General features: G+C 46.3%; 8 non-coding genes across 8 annotated transcripts; all 8 read left to right on the top strand.

The window, feature by feature from the left end:
- The first annotated feature begins 1,144 nt into the window (after positions 1–1,144).
- On the top strand, positions 1,145–1,216 carry TRNAW-CCA (transfer RNA tryptophan (anticodon CCA)). Its single transcript has one exon. It is a non-coding gene; the product is annotated as a tRNA-Trp (tRNA).
- A 1,789-nt stretch (positions 1,217–3,005) lies between these two features.
- TRNAN-GUU (transfer RNA asparagine (anticodon GUU)) lies at positions 3,006–3,079 on the top strand. Its single transcript has one exon. It is a non-coding gene; the product is annotated as a tRNA-Asn (tRNA).
- Positions 3,080–5,237: 2,158 nt separating this feature from the next.
- Positions 5,238–5,311, top strand: TRNAN-GUU (transfer RNA asparagine (anticodon GUU)). Its single transcript has one exon. It is a non-coding gene; the product is annotated as a tRNA-Asn (tRNA).
- Positions 5,312–5,624: 313 nt separating this feature from the next.
- On the top strand, positions 5,625–5,696 carry TRNAW-CCA (transfer RNA tryptophan (anticodon CCA)). Its single transcript has one exon. It is a non-coding gene; the product is annotated as a tRNA-Trp (tRNA).
- Positions 5,697–7,486: 1,790 nt separating this feature from the next.
- On the top strand, positions 7,487–7,560 carry TRNAN-GUU (transfer RNA asparagine (anticodon GUU)). The gene has a single exon. It is a non-coding gene; the product is annotated as a tRNA-Asn (tRNA).
- Positions 7,561–7,873: 313 nt separating this feature from the next.
- TRNAW-CCA (transfer RNA tryptophan (anticodon CCA)) lies at positions 7,874–7,945 on the top strand. Its single transcript has one exon. It is a non-coding gene; the product is annotated as a tRNA-Trp (tRNA).
- A 2,176-nt stretch (positions 7,946–10,121) lies between these two features.
- On the top strand, positions 10,122–10,193 carry TRNAW-CCA (transfer RNA tryptophan (anticodon CCA)). Its single transcript has one exon. It is a non-coding gene; the product is annotated as a tRNA-Trp (tRNA).
- A 2,178-nt stretch (positions 10,194–12,371) lies between these two features.
- TRNAW-CCA (transfer RNA tryptophan (anticodon CCA)) lies at positions 12,372–12,443 on the top strand. Its single transcript has one exon. It is a non-coding gene; the product is annotated as a tRNA-Trp (tRNA).
- Positions 12,444–13,312: the final 869 nt, after the last annotated feature.

Raw genomic sequence — 13,312 nt, 5'->3', positions numbered from 1 at the left:
TCACCCAGTCAAACAGAGGGATCTATAAAGAGCATGGCAAGTAGTTAACATAAGCTACTTCCCCCAAGTTCTCTTGGTGCACTCTGCTGCCCTCTTTTAACAGAAGAATGCAAATGCAGGTCTTGCTTCTCATCAAGGTACCTACATATAGAATCCTTGGTGCACTCTTGCTAAATCTGCTGGAATGTGTCTTCTATTGTGCCCAAGGTGGTTGTGTATTTGGGGACTCAGGGAAGCAAGGGAGCAGTCTAATGCACTGCAGTGCTAAGAGAGGCATGCCTTTTTCAGAAACAAGTTCAGGTTTTCTGCCAATCAGAAAAAAATAGCAATGCAATCAGGCCAAAGGCAGAACACACATGCCAGTGAGTCTCTGTGGCGCAATTGGTTAGCGCGTTCGGCTGTTAACCGAAAAGACGCTGCTGTTTTTGGCACAAAGACACAGAGTGTTCCACTCAGTAAACCTGAGTCATTTCTCCCGTGTTCTCTGGGTTCAGCCTACTGTCCCCTTTTAACACAAGTGCGCAACTGTGGCTTTCTCCTCATAGCAAGTTATGCCTATACAGAGGACATTTGGTGCACTGTTGATGGGCTCTGTCCTCTACTAAATCCCCTGTGTTTGTGGATTAGGGGAGGTAGGGAAGTGCTTGATACCCTGATTTGCTGAGGGAAATAGAGCTATTTTAGAAATATTTTCAGGTTGCCTGGGAAGCATAAGCAAACAGCACACCAATCAGGCCCCTGTGTAAGAACTGCATGAGTCTCTGTGGCGCAATCGGTTAGCGTGTTCGGCTGTTAACCGAAAGGTTGATGGTTCAAGCCCACCCAGGGATGGTGCATTTTGGCTCAAAAATTCAGCGTGACCAACTATGGACTTCTGTTTACCTCTCGCAGGTCTCGTCTGCTGACGTCCAAAAAATCCAATAAACTGCAAGCAATTCTTCTCGCTTGCTTTAGTTTTTCAAAACCTGCCATTCAATTCATAAACATCAAGACTTCATGGGAAGGGTTTGGCTGCAGCGTGTACTGATGCATAGAAGGAAGCTATCCTAGCCAGTCTACCTAAAGAAGCAATGAGGCTCTGCAGGTGCATGTACGTCTCCTACCTTTATTCTGTCATCAGACACACCAGGTGGACTGCCACAAGGACCTTGTGGCGCAATGGTAGCGCGTCTGACTCCAGATCAGAAGGTTGCGTGTTCAAATCACGTCGGGGTCATATTTGCTTTTCCCACTCTGAAATACAAAATTGCTCTTCAGTATCTCGTTATTTCAACCTGACTGCATCTTTGTGCTCTCGGCCTAGTTGTTCTGGCGTTTCGAATGTAAGCTTTGCAGCAGGGAAGTATCATATTGACAGACACCCATGAAGGACATGGTCAACCTTTAAAGCTGCCAATCTCTATGTTTTACTGGATGCAGCAGAAGTATTTCCTCTTTACCATCTCTTCAAGTGGGCCTGACTGATGTGCTGTTTTGTGCACGCTACGTGGGCTTTGTAAAGCATACCTCTGCCATTTGCATGGCCTCCTAGCGCTGTCAATATTTTCGTGTAATCGCTGAATGCTGCAGTGTCCTGGGAACTCTAGGTGTGACTAAAGGATATATGTTGGGGCCCCGAAAGGGGGTCGGCAGTCTAGTGGCAATGCCCATCACTTTGCAGTTTGGGTTTGTGAGTTCAGGTACCGGTCTGGTGTCGGAAACCTGTAAGCGCCCTCCCAATCAACTGTCGGTCCTGGATTGTGAGGATTTCCCCTTATACTGGTCTCAGTAGACACATTTCCATTTTACTTTTTCACTCTCGCATTGCCTATTTCTCTCTCTCTCATAGATACATTATAGACAAGAGAGACATTGTCAGCGAGAGGGCTTCACAGCACCTTCCCCCATTTCCCTAAGTGCATTGCATGGGGCTCTGGGAGGCGTGCACATTTGTCTGAAACACAAAGATCCACTGGCAATAAAAGGCGTAGGACCCCAGTTCGCATTTCTTAGAATTTGAGGAGGCACTCAGAGTTGTCTCGGGCGTGACTGTACCTTTCATAGGAGAAGTGCTAATCCCCAAACCCTCTTCCTTTGTCCCAGTAACCTGTCCTAGGGCCTCTAGCAAGTTGTTTTCTGAAACAAAGCTTACCTGAACATCCTGTAAAATTGGTAACTTTTCAGTAGCAGTACAGTGCAGTATATAGCATTCCTGTTGCGCACAGCATCTAGATCCAAAAATTGCTTACTCTACCCCAGAAATTAGAATTCACCCAGTCAAACAGAGGGATCTATAAAGAGCATGGCAAGTAGTTAACATAAGCTACTTCCCCCAAGTTCTCTTGGTGCACTCTGCTGCCCTCTTTTAACAGAAGAATGCAACTGCAGGTCTTGCTTCTCAGCAAGGTACCTACATATAGAATCCTTGGTGCACTCTTGCTAAATCTGCTGGAATGTGTCTTCTATTGTGCCCAAGGTGGTTGTGTATTTGGGGACTCAGGGAAGCAAGGGAGCAGTCTAATGCACTGCAGTGCTAAGAGAGGCATGCCTTTTTCAGAAAAAAGTTCAGGTTTTCTGCCAATCAGAAAAAAATAGCAATGCAATCAGGCCAAAGGCAGAACACACATGCCAGTGAGTCTCTGTGGCGCAATTGGTTAGCGCGTTCGGCTGTTAACCGAAAAGACGCTGCTGTTTTGGGCACAAAGACACAGAGTGTTCCACTCAGTAAACCTGAGTCATTTCTCCCGTGTTCTCTGGGTTCAGCCTACTGTCCCCTTTTAACACAAGTGCGCAACTGTGGCTTTCTCCTCATAGCAAGTTATGCCTACACAGAGGGCATTTGGTGCACTGTTGATGGGCTCTGTCCTCTACTAAATCCCCTGTGTTTGTGGATTACGGGAGGTAGGGAAGTGCTTGATACCCTGATTTGCTGTTGGAAATAGAGCTATTTTAGAAATATTTTCAGGTTGCCTGGGAAGCATAAGCAAACAGCACACCAATCAGGCCCCAGTGTAAGCACTGCATGAGTCTCTGTGGCACAATCGGTTAGCGCGTTCGGCTGTTAACCGAAAGGTTGGTGGTTCAAGCCCACCCAGGGACGATGCATTTTGGCTCAAAAATTCAGCATGACCAACTATGAACTTCTGTTTACCTCTCGCAGGTCTCGTCTGCTGACGTCCAAAAAATCCAATAAACTGCAAGCAATTCTTCTCGCTTGCTTTAGTTTTTCAAAACTTGCCATTCAATTCATAAACATCAAGACTTCATGGGAAGGGTTTGGCTTCAGCGTGTACTGATGCACAGAAGGAAGCTATCCTAGCCAGTCTACTTAAAGAAGCAATGAGGCTCTGCAGGTGCATGTACGTCTCCTACCTTTATTCTGTCATCAGACACACCAGGTGAACTGCCGCAAGGACCTCGTGGCGCAATGGTAGCGCGTCTGACTCCAGATCAGAAGCGTCGGGGGCATATTTGCTTTTCCCACTCTGAAATATAAAATTGCTCTTCAGTATCTCGTTATTTCAACCTGACTGCATCTTTGTGCTCTGGGCCTAGTTGTTCTGGCATTTCGAATGTAAGCTTTGCAGCAGGGAAGTATCATATTGACAGACACCCATGAAGGACATGGTCAACCTTTAAAGCAGGCCAATCTCTATGTTTTACTGGATGCAGCAGAAGTATTTCCTCTTTACCATCTCTTCAAGTGGGCCTGACTGATGTGCTGTTTTGTGCACGCTACGTGGGCTTTGTAAAGCATACCTTTGCCATTTGCATGGCCTCCTAGCGCTGTCAATATTTTCGTGTAATCGCTGAATGCTGCACTGTCCTGGGAACTCTAGGTGTGACTAAAGGATATATGCTGGGGCCCCGAAAGGGGGTCGGCAGTCTAGTGGCAATGCCCATCACTTTGCAGTTTGGGTTTGTGAGTTCAGGTACCGGTCTGGTGTCGGAAACCTGTAAGCGCCCTCCCAATCAACTGTCGGTCCTGGATTGTGAGGATTTCCCCTTATACTGGTCTCAGTAGACACATTTCCATTTTACTTTTTCACTCTCGCATTGCCTATTTCTCTCTCTCTCATAGATACATTATAGACAAGAGAGACATTGTCAGCGAGAGGGTTGCACAGCACCTTCCCCCAATTCCCTAAGTGCATTGCATGGGGCTCTGGGAGGCGTGCACATTTGTCTGAAACACAAAGATCCACTGGCAATAAAAAGCGTAGGTCCCTAGTTTGCATTTCTTAAAATTTGAAGTGACACTCAGAGTTGTCTCGGGCGTGACTGTACCTTTCATAGGAGATGTGCTAATCCCCAAACCCTCTTCCTTTGTCCCAGTAATCTGTCTTAGTGCCTCTAGCAAGTAGTTTTCTGAAACAAAGCTTACCTGAACATCCTGTAAAATTGGTAACTATTCAGTAGCAGTACAGTGCAGTATATAGCATTCCTGTTGCGCACAGCATCTAGATCCAAAAATTGCTTACTCTACCCCAGAAATTAGAATTCACCCAGTCAAACAGAGGGATCTATAAAGAGCATGGCAAGTAGTTAACATAAGCTACTTCCCCCAAGTTCTCTTGGTGCACTCTGCTGCCCTCTTTTAACAGAAGAATGCAACTGCAGGTCTTGCTTCTCAGCAAGGTACCTACATATAGAATCCTTGGTGCACTCTTGCTAAATCTGCTGGAATGTGTCTTCTATTGTGCCCAAGGTGGTTGTGTATTTGGGGACTCAGGGAAGCAAGGGAGCAGTCTACTGCACTGCAGTGCTAAGAGAGGCATGCCTTTTTCAGAAAAAAGTTCAGGTTTTCTGCCAATCAGAAAAAAATAGCAATGCAATCAGGCCAAAGGCAGAACACACATGCCAGTGAGTCTCTGTGGCGCAATTGGTTAGCGCGTTCGGCTGTTAACCGAAAAGACGCTGCTGTTTTTGTCACAAAGACACAGAGTGTTCCACTCAGTAAACCTGAGTCATTTCTCCCGTGTTCTCTGGGTTCAGCCTACTGTCCCCTTTTAACACAAGTGCGCAACTGTGGCTTTCTCCTCATAGCAAGTTATGCCTACACAGAGGACATTTGGTGCACTGTTGATAGGCTCTGTCCTCTACTAAATCCCCTGTGTTTGTGGATTAGGGGAGGTAGGGAAGTGCTTGATACCCTGATTTGCTGTGGGAAATAGAGCTATTTTAGAAATATTTTCAGGTTGCCTGGGAAGCATAAGCAAACAGCACACCAATCAGGCCCCTGTGTAAGAACTGCATGAGTCTCTGTGGCGCAATCGGTTAGCGCGTTCGGCTGTTAACCGAAAGGTTGGTGGTTCAAGCCCACCCAGGGACGGTGCATTTTGGCTCAAAAATTCAGCATGACCAACTATGAACTTCTGTTTACCTCTCGCAGGTCTCGTCTGCTGACGTCCAAAAAATCCAATAAACTGTAAGCAATTCTTCTCGCTTGCTTTAGTTTTTCAAAACTTGCCATTCAATTCATAAACATCAAGACTTCATGGGAAGGGTTTGGCTGCAGCGTGTACTGATGCACAGAAGGAAGCTATCCTAGCCAGTCTACTTAAAGAAGCAATGAGGCTCTGCAGGTCCATGCACGTCTCCTACCTTTATTCTGTCATCAGACATACCAGGTGGATTTCTGCAAGGACCTCGTGGCGCAATGGTAGCGCGTCTGACTCCAGATCAGAAGGTTTCGTGTTCAAATCACGTCGGGGGCATATTTGCTTTTCCCACTCTGAAATATAAAATTGCTCTTCAGTAATTCGTTATTTCAACCTGACTGCATCTTTGTGCTCTGGGCCTAGTTGTTCTGGCGTTTCGAATGTAAGCTTTGCAGCAGGGAAGTATCATATTTGCAGACACCCATGAAGGACATGGTCAACCTTTAAAGCAGGCCAATCTCTATGTTTTACTGGATGCAGCAGAAGTATTTCCTCTTTACCATCTCTTCAAGTGGGCCTGACTGATGTGCTGTTTTGTGCACGCTACGTGGGCTTTGTAAAGCATACCTCTGCCATTTGCATGGCCTCCTAGCGCTGTCAATATTTTCGTGTAATCGCTGAATGCTGCACTGTCCTGGGAACTCTAGGTGTGACCAAACGATATATGCTGGGGCCCCGAAAGGGGGTCGGCAGTCTAGTGGCAATGCCCATCACTTTGCAGTTTGGGTTTGTGAGTTCAGGTACCGGTCTGGTGTCAGAAAACTGTAAGCGCCCTCCCAATCAACTGTCAGTCCTGGATTGTGAGGATTTCCCCTTATACTGGTCTCAGTAGACACATTTCCATTTTACTTTTTCACTCTCGCATTGCCTATTTCTCTCTCTCTCATAGATACATTATTGACAAGAGAGACATTGTCAGCGAGAGGGCTTCACAGCACCTTCCCCCATTTCCCTAAGTGCATTGCATGGGGCTCTGGGAGGCGTGCACATTTGTCTGAAACACAAAAATCCACTGGCAATAAAAGGCGTAGGACCCCAGTTCGCATTTCTTAGAATTTGAGGAGGCACTCAGAGTTGTCTCGGGCGTGACTGTACCTTTCATAGGAGATGTGCTAATCCCCAAACCCTCTTCCTTTGTCCCAGTAATCTGTCCTAGGGCCTCTAGCAAGTTGTTTTCTGAAACAAAGCTTACCTGAACATCCTGTAAAATTGGTAACTTTTCAGTAGCAGTACAGTGCAGTATATAGCATTCCTGTTGCGCACAGCATCTAGATCCAAAAATTGCTTACTCTACCCCAGAAATTAGAATTCACCCAGTCAAACAGAGGGATCTATAAAGATCATGGCAAGTAGTTAACATAAGCTACTTCCCCCAAGTTCTCTTGGTGCACTCTGCTGCCCTCTTTTAACAGAAGAATGCAACTGCAGGTCTTGCTTCTCAGCAAGGTACCTACATATAGAAACCTTTGTGCACTCTTGCTAAATCTGCTGGAATGTGTCTTCTATTGTGCCCAAGGTGGTTGTGTATTTGGGGACTCAGGGAAGCAAGGGAGCAGTCTAATGCACTGCAGTGCTAAGAGAGGCATGCCTTTTTCAGAAAAAAGTTCAGGTTTTCTGCCAATCAGAAAAAAATAGCAATGCAATCAGGCCAAAGGCAGAACACACATGCCAGTGAGTCTCTGTGGCACAATTGGTTAGCGCGTTCGGCTGTTAACCGAAAAGACGCTGCTGTTTTTGGCACAAAGACACAGAGTGTTCCACTCAGTAAACCTGAGTCATTTCTCCCGTGTTCTCTGGGTTCAGCCTACTGTCCCCTTTTAACACAAGTGCGCAACTGTGGCTTTCTCCTCATAGCAAGTTATGCCTACACAGAGGACATTTGGTGCACTGTTGATGGGCTCTGTCCTCTACTAAATCCCCTGTGTTTGTGGATTAGGGGAGGTAGGGAAGTGCTTGATACCCTGATTTGCTGTGGGAAATAGAGCTATTTTAGAAATATTTTCAGGTTGCCTGGGAAGCATAAGCAAACAGCACACCAATCAGGCCCCTGTGTAGGAATTGCATGAGTCTCTGTGGCGCAATCGGTTAGCGCGTTCGGCTGTTAATCGAAAGGTTGGTGGTTCAAGCCCACCCAGGGACGATGCATTTTGGCTCAAAAATTCAGCATGACCAACTATGAACTTCTGTTTACCTCTCGCAGGTCTCGTCTACTGACGTCCAAAAAATCCAATAAACTGCAAGCAATTCTTCTCGCTTGCTTTAGTTTTTCAAAACTTGCCATTCAATTCATAAACATCAAGACTTCATGGGAAGGGTTTGGCTGCAGCGTGTACTGATGCACAGAAGGAAGCTATCCTAGCCAGTCTACTTAAATAAGCAATGAGGCTTTGCAGGTGCATGTACGTCTCCTACCTTTATTCTGTCATCAGACACACCAGGTGGACTGCCACAAGGACCTCGTGGCGCAATGGTAGCGCGTCTGACTCCAGATCAGACGGTTGCGTGTTCAAATCACATCGGGGTCAAATTTGCTTTTCCCACTCTGAAATATAAAATTGCTCTTCAGTATCTCGTTATTTCAACCTGACTGCATCTTTGTGCTCTGGGCCTAGTTGTTCTGGCGTTTCGAATGTAAGCTTTGCAGCAGGGAAGTATCATATTGACAGACACCCATGAAGGACATGGTCAACCTTTAAAGCAGGCCAATCTCTATGTTTTACTGGATGCAGCAGAAGTATTTCCTCTTTACCATCTCTTCAAGTGGGCCTGACTGATGTGCTGTTTTGTGCACGCTACGTGGGCTTTGTAAAGCATACCTCTGCCATTTGCATGGCCTCCTAGCGCTGTCAATATTTTCGTGTAATCGCTGAATGCTGCACTGTCCTGGGAACTCTAAGTGTGACTAAAGGATATATACTGGGGCCCCGAAAGGGGGTCGGCAGTCTAGTGGCAATGCCCATCACTTTGCAGTTTGGGTTTGTGAGTTCAGGTACCGGTCTGGTGTCGGAAACCTGTAAGCGCCCTCCCAATCAACTGTCGGTCCTGGATTGTGAGGATTTCCCCTTATACTGGTCTCAGTAGACACATTTCCATTTTACTTTTTCACTCTCGCATTGCCTATTTCTCTCTCTCTCATAGATACATTATAGACAAGAGAGACATTGTCAGCGAGAGGGCTTCACAGCACCTTCCCCCATTTCCCTAAGTGCATTGCAAGGGGCTCTGGGAGGCGTGCACATTTGTCTGAAACACAAAGATCCACTGGCAATAAAAAGCGTAGGTCCCTAGTTTGCATTTCTTAGAATTTGAGGTGACACTCAGAGTTGTCTCGGGCGTGACTGTACCTTTCATAGGAGATGTGCTAATCCCCAAACCCTCTTCCTTTGTCCCAGTAATCTGTCTTAGTGTCTCTAGCAAGTTGTTTTCTGAAACAAAGCTTACCTGAACATCCTGTAAAATTGGTAACTTTTCAGTAGCAGTACAGTGCAGTATATAGCATTCCTGTTGCGCACAGCATCTAGATCCAAAAATTGCTTACTCTACCCAGAAATTAGAATTCACCCAGTCAAACAGAGGGATCTATAAAGAGCATGGCAAGTAGTTAACATAAGCTACTTCCCCCAAGTTCTCTTGGTGCACTCTGCTGCCCTCTTTTAACAGAAGAATGCAAATGCAGGTCTTGCTTCTCAGCAAGGTACCTACATATAGAATCCTTGGTGCACTCTTGCTAAATCTGCTGGAATGTGTCTTCTATTGTGCCCAAGGTGGTTGTGTATTTGGGGACTCAGGGAAGCAAGGGAGCAGTCTAATGCACTGCAGTGCTAAGAGAGGCATGCCTTTTTCAGAAACAAGTTCAGGTTTTCTGCCAATCAGAAAAAAATAGCAATGCAATCAGGCCAAAGGCAGAACACACATGCCAGTGAGTCTCTGTGGCGCAATTGGTTAGCGCGTTCGGCTGTTAACCGAAAAGACGCTGCTGTTTTTGGCACAAAGACACAGAGTGTTCCACTCAGTAAACCTGAGTCATTTCTCCCGTGTTCTCTGGGTTCAGCCTACTGTCCCCTTTTAACACAAGTGCGCAACTGTGGCTTTCTCCTCATAGCAAGTTATGCCTATACAGAGGACATTTGGTGCACTGTTGATGGGCTCTGTCCTCTACTAAATCCCCTGTGTTTGTGGATTAGGGGAGGTAGGGAAGTGCTTGATACCCTGATTTGCTGAGGGAAATAGAGCTATTTTAGAAATATTTTCAGGTTGCCTGGGAAGCATAAGCAAACAGCACACCAATCAGGCCCCTGTGTAAGAACTGCATGAGTCTCTGTGGCGCAATCGGTTAGCGTGTTCGGCTGTTAACCGAAAGGTTGATGGTTCAAGCCCACCCAGGGATGGTGCATTTTGGCTCAAAAATTCAGCGTGACCAACTATGGACTTCTGTTTACCTCTCGCAGGTCTCGTCTGCTGACGTCCAAAAAATCCAATAAACTGCAAGCAATTCTTCTCGCTTGCTTTAGTTTTTCAAAACCTGCCATTCAATTCATAAACATCAAGACTTCATGGGAAGGGTTTGGCTGCAGCGTGTACTGATGCATAGAAGGAAGCTATCCTAGCCAGTCTACCTAAAGAAGCAATGAGGCTCTGCAGGTGCATGTACGTCTCCTACCTTTATTCTGTCATCAGACACACCAGGTGGACTGCCACAAGGACCTTGTGGCGCAATGGTAGCGCGTCTGACTCCAGATCAGAAGGTTGCGTGTTCAAATCACGTCGGGGTCATATTTGCTTTTCCCACTCTGAAATACAAAATTGCTCTTCAGTATCTCGTTATTTCAACCTGACTGCATCTTTGTGCTCTCGGCCTAGTTGTTCTGGCGTTTCGAATGTAAGCTTTGCAGCAGGGAAGTATCATATTGACAGACACCCATGAAGGACATGGTCAACCTTTAAAGCTGCCAATCTCTATGTTTTACTGGATGCAGCAGAAGTATTTCCTCTTTACCATCTCTTCAAGTGGGCCTGACTGATGTGCTGTTTTGTGCACGCTACGTGGGCTTTGTAAAGCATACCTCTGCCATTTGCATGGCCTCCTAGCGCTGTCAATATTTTCGTGTAATCGCTGAATGCTGCACTGTCCTGGGAACTCTAGGTGTGACTAAAGGATATATGCTGGGGCCCCGAAAGGGGGTCGGCAGTCTAGTGGCAATGGGCATCACTTTGCAGTTTGGGTTTGTGAGCTCAGGTACCGGTCTGGTGTCGGAAACCTGTAAGCGCCCTCCCAATCAACTGTCGGTCCTGGATTGTGAGGATTTCCCCTTATACTGGTCTCAGTAGACACATTTCCATTTTACTTTTTCACTCTCGCATTGCCTATTTCTCTCTCTCTCATAGATACATTATAGACAAGAGAGACATTGTCAGCGAGAGGGTTGCACAGCACCTTCCCCCATTTCCCTAAGTGCATTGCATGGGGCTCTGGGAGGCGTGCACATTTGTCTGAAACACAAAGATCCACTGGCAATAAAAGGCGTAGGACCCTAGTTTGCATTTCTTAGAATTTGAGGTGACACTCAGAGTTGTCTCGGGCGTGACTGTACCTTTCATAGGAGATGTGCTAATCCCCAAACCCTCTTCCTTTGTCCCAGTAATCTGTCTTAGTGCCTCTAGCAAGTTGTTTTCTGAAACAAAGCTTACCTGAACATCCTGTAAAATTGGTAACTTTTCAGTAGCAGTACAGTGCAGTATATAGCATTCCTGTTGCGCACAGCATCTAGATCCAAAAATTGCTTACTCTACCCCAGAAATTAGAATTCACCCAGTCAAACAGAGGGATCTATAAAGAGCATGGCAAGTATTTAACATAAGCTACTTCCCCCAAGTTCTCTTGGTGCACTCTGCTGCCATCTTTTAACAGAAGAATGCAACTGCAGGTCTTGCTTCTCAGAAAGGTACCTACATATAGAAACCTTGGTGCACTCTTGCTAAATCTGCTGGAATGTGTCTTCTATTGTGCCCAAGGTGGTTGTGTATTTGGCGACTCAGGGAAGCAAGGGAGCAGTCTAATGCACTGCAGTGCTAAGAGAGGCATGCCTTTTTCAGAAAAAAGTTCAGGTTTTCTGCCAATCAGAAAAAAATAGCAATGCAATCAGGCCAAAGGCAGAACACACATGCCAGTGAGTCTCTGTGGCGCAATTGGTTAGCGCGTTCGGCTGTTAACCGAAAAGACGCTGCTGTTTTTGGCACAAAGACACAGAGTGTTCCACTCAGTAAACCTGAGTCATTTCTCCCGTGTTCTCTGGGTTCAGCCTACTGTCCCCTTTTAACACAAGTGCGCAACTGTGGCTTTCTCCTCATAGCAAGTTATGCCTACACAGAGGACATTTGGTGCACTGTTGATGGGCTCTGTCCTCTACTAAATCCCCTGTGTTTGTGGATTACGGGAGGTAGGGAAGTGCTTGATACCCTGATTTGCTGTGGGAAATAGAGCTATTTTAGAAGTATTTTCAGGTTGCCTGGGGAGCATAAGCAAACAGCACACCAATCAGGCCCCAGTGTAAGCACTGCATGAGTCTCTGTGGCGCAATCGGTTAGCGCTTTAGGCTGTTAACCGAAAGGTTGGTGGTTCAAGCCCACCCAGGGACGATGCATTTTGGCTCAAAAATTCAGCATGACCAACTATGAACTTCTGTTTACCTCTCGCAGGGGTCTCGTCTGCTGACGTCCAAAAAATCCAATAAACTGCAAGCAATTCTTCTCGCTTGCTTTAGTTTTTCAAAACTTGCCATTCAATTCATAAACATCAAGACTTCATGGGAAGGGTTTGGCTGCAGCGTGTACTGATGCACAGAAGGAAGCTATCCTAGCCAGTCTACCTAAAGAAGCAATGAGGCTCTGCAGGTGCATGTACGTCTCCTACCTTTATTCTGTCATCAGACACACCAGGTGGATTGCCACAAGGACCTCGTGGCGCAATGGTAGCGCATCTGACTCCAGATCAGAAGGTTGTGTGTTCAAATCACGTCGGGGTCATACTTCCTTTTCCCACTCTGAAATACAAAATTGCTCTTCAGTATCTCGTTATTTCAACCTGACTGCATCTTTGTGCTCTGGGCCTAGTTGTTCTGGCGTTTCGAATGTAAACTTTGCAGCAGGGAAGTATCATATTGACAGACACCCATGAAGGACATGGTCAACCTTTAAAGCAGGGCAATCTCTATGTTTTACTGGATGCAGCAGAAGTATTTCCTCTTTACCATCTCTTCAAGTGGGCCTGACTGATGTGCTGTTTTGTGCACGCTACGTGGGCTTTGTAAAGCATACCTCTGCCATTTGCATGGCCTCCTAGCGCTGTCAATATTTTCGTGTAATCGCTGAATGCTGCAGTGTCCTGGGAACTCTAGGTGTGACTAAAGGATATATGTTGGGGCCCCGAAAGGGGGTCGGCAGTCTAGTGGCAATGCCCATCACTTTGCAGTTTGGGTTTGTGAGTTCAGGTACCGGTCTGGTGTCGGAAACCTGTAAGCGCCCTCCCAATCAACTGTCGGTCCTGGATTGTGAGGATTTCCCCTTATACTGGTCTCAGTAGACACATTTCAATTTTACTTTTTCACTCTCGCATTGCCTATTTCTCTCTCTCTCATAGATACATTATAGACAAGAGAGACATTGTCAGCGAGAGGGCTTCACAGCACCTTCCCCCATTTCCCTAAGTGCATTGCATGGGGCTCTGGGAGGCGTGCACATTTGTCTGAAACACAAAGATCCACTGGCAATAAAAGGCGTAGGACCCCAGTTCGCATTTCTTAGAATTTGAGGAGGCACTCAGAGTTGTCTCGGGCGTGACTGTACCTTTCATAGGAGAAGTGCTAATCCCCAAACCCTCTTCCTTTGTCCCAGTA

Source organism: Ambystoma mexicanum, chromosome 11 (assembly GCF_040938575.1).
Source record: "Ambystoma mexicanum isolate Mex_15411 chromosome 11, UKY_AmexF1_1, whole genome shotgun sequence".
Lineage (NCBI taxonomy): Eukaryota > Metazoa > Chordata > Amphibia > Caudata > Ambystomatidae > Ambystoma > Ambystoma mexicanum.
The sequence above is the reverse complement of the archived record's forward strand: the minus strand, read 5'-3'. Positions and strand labels throughout refer to the sequence as shown.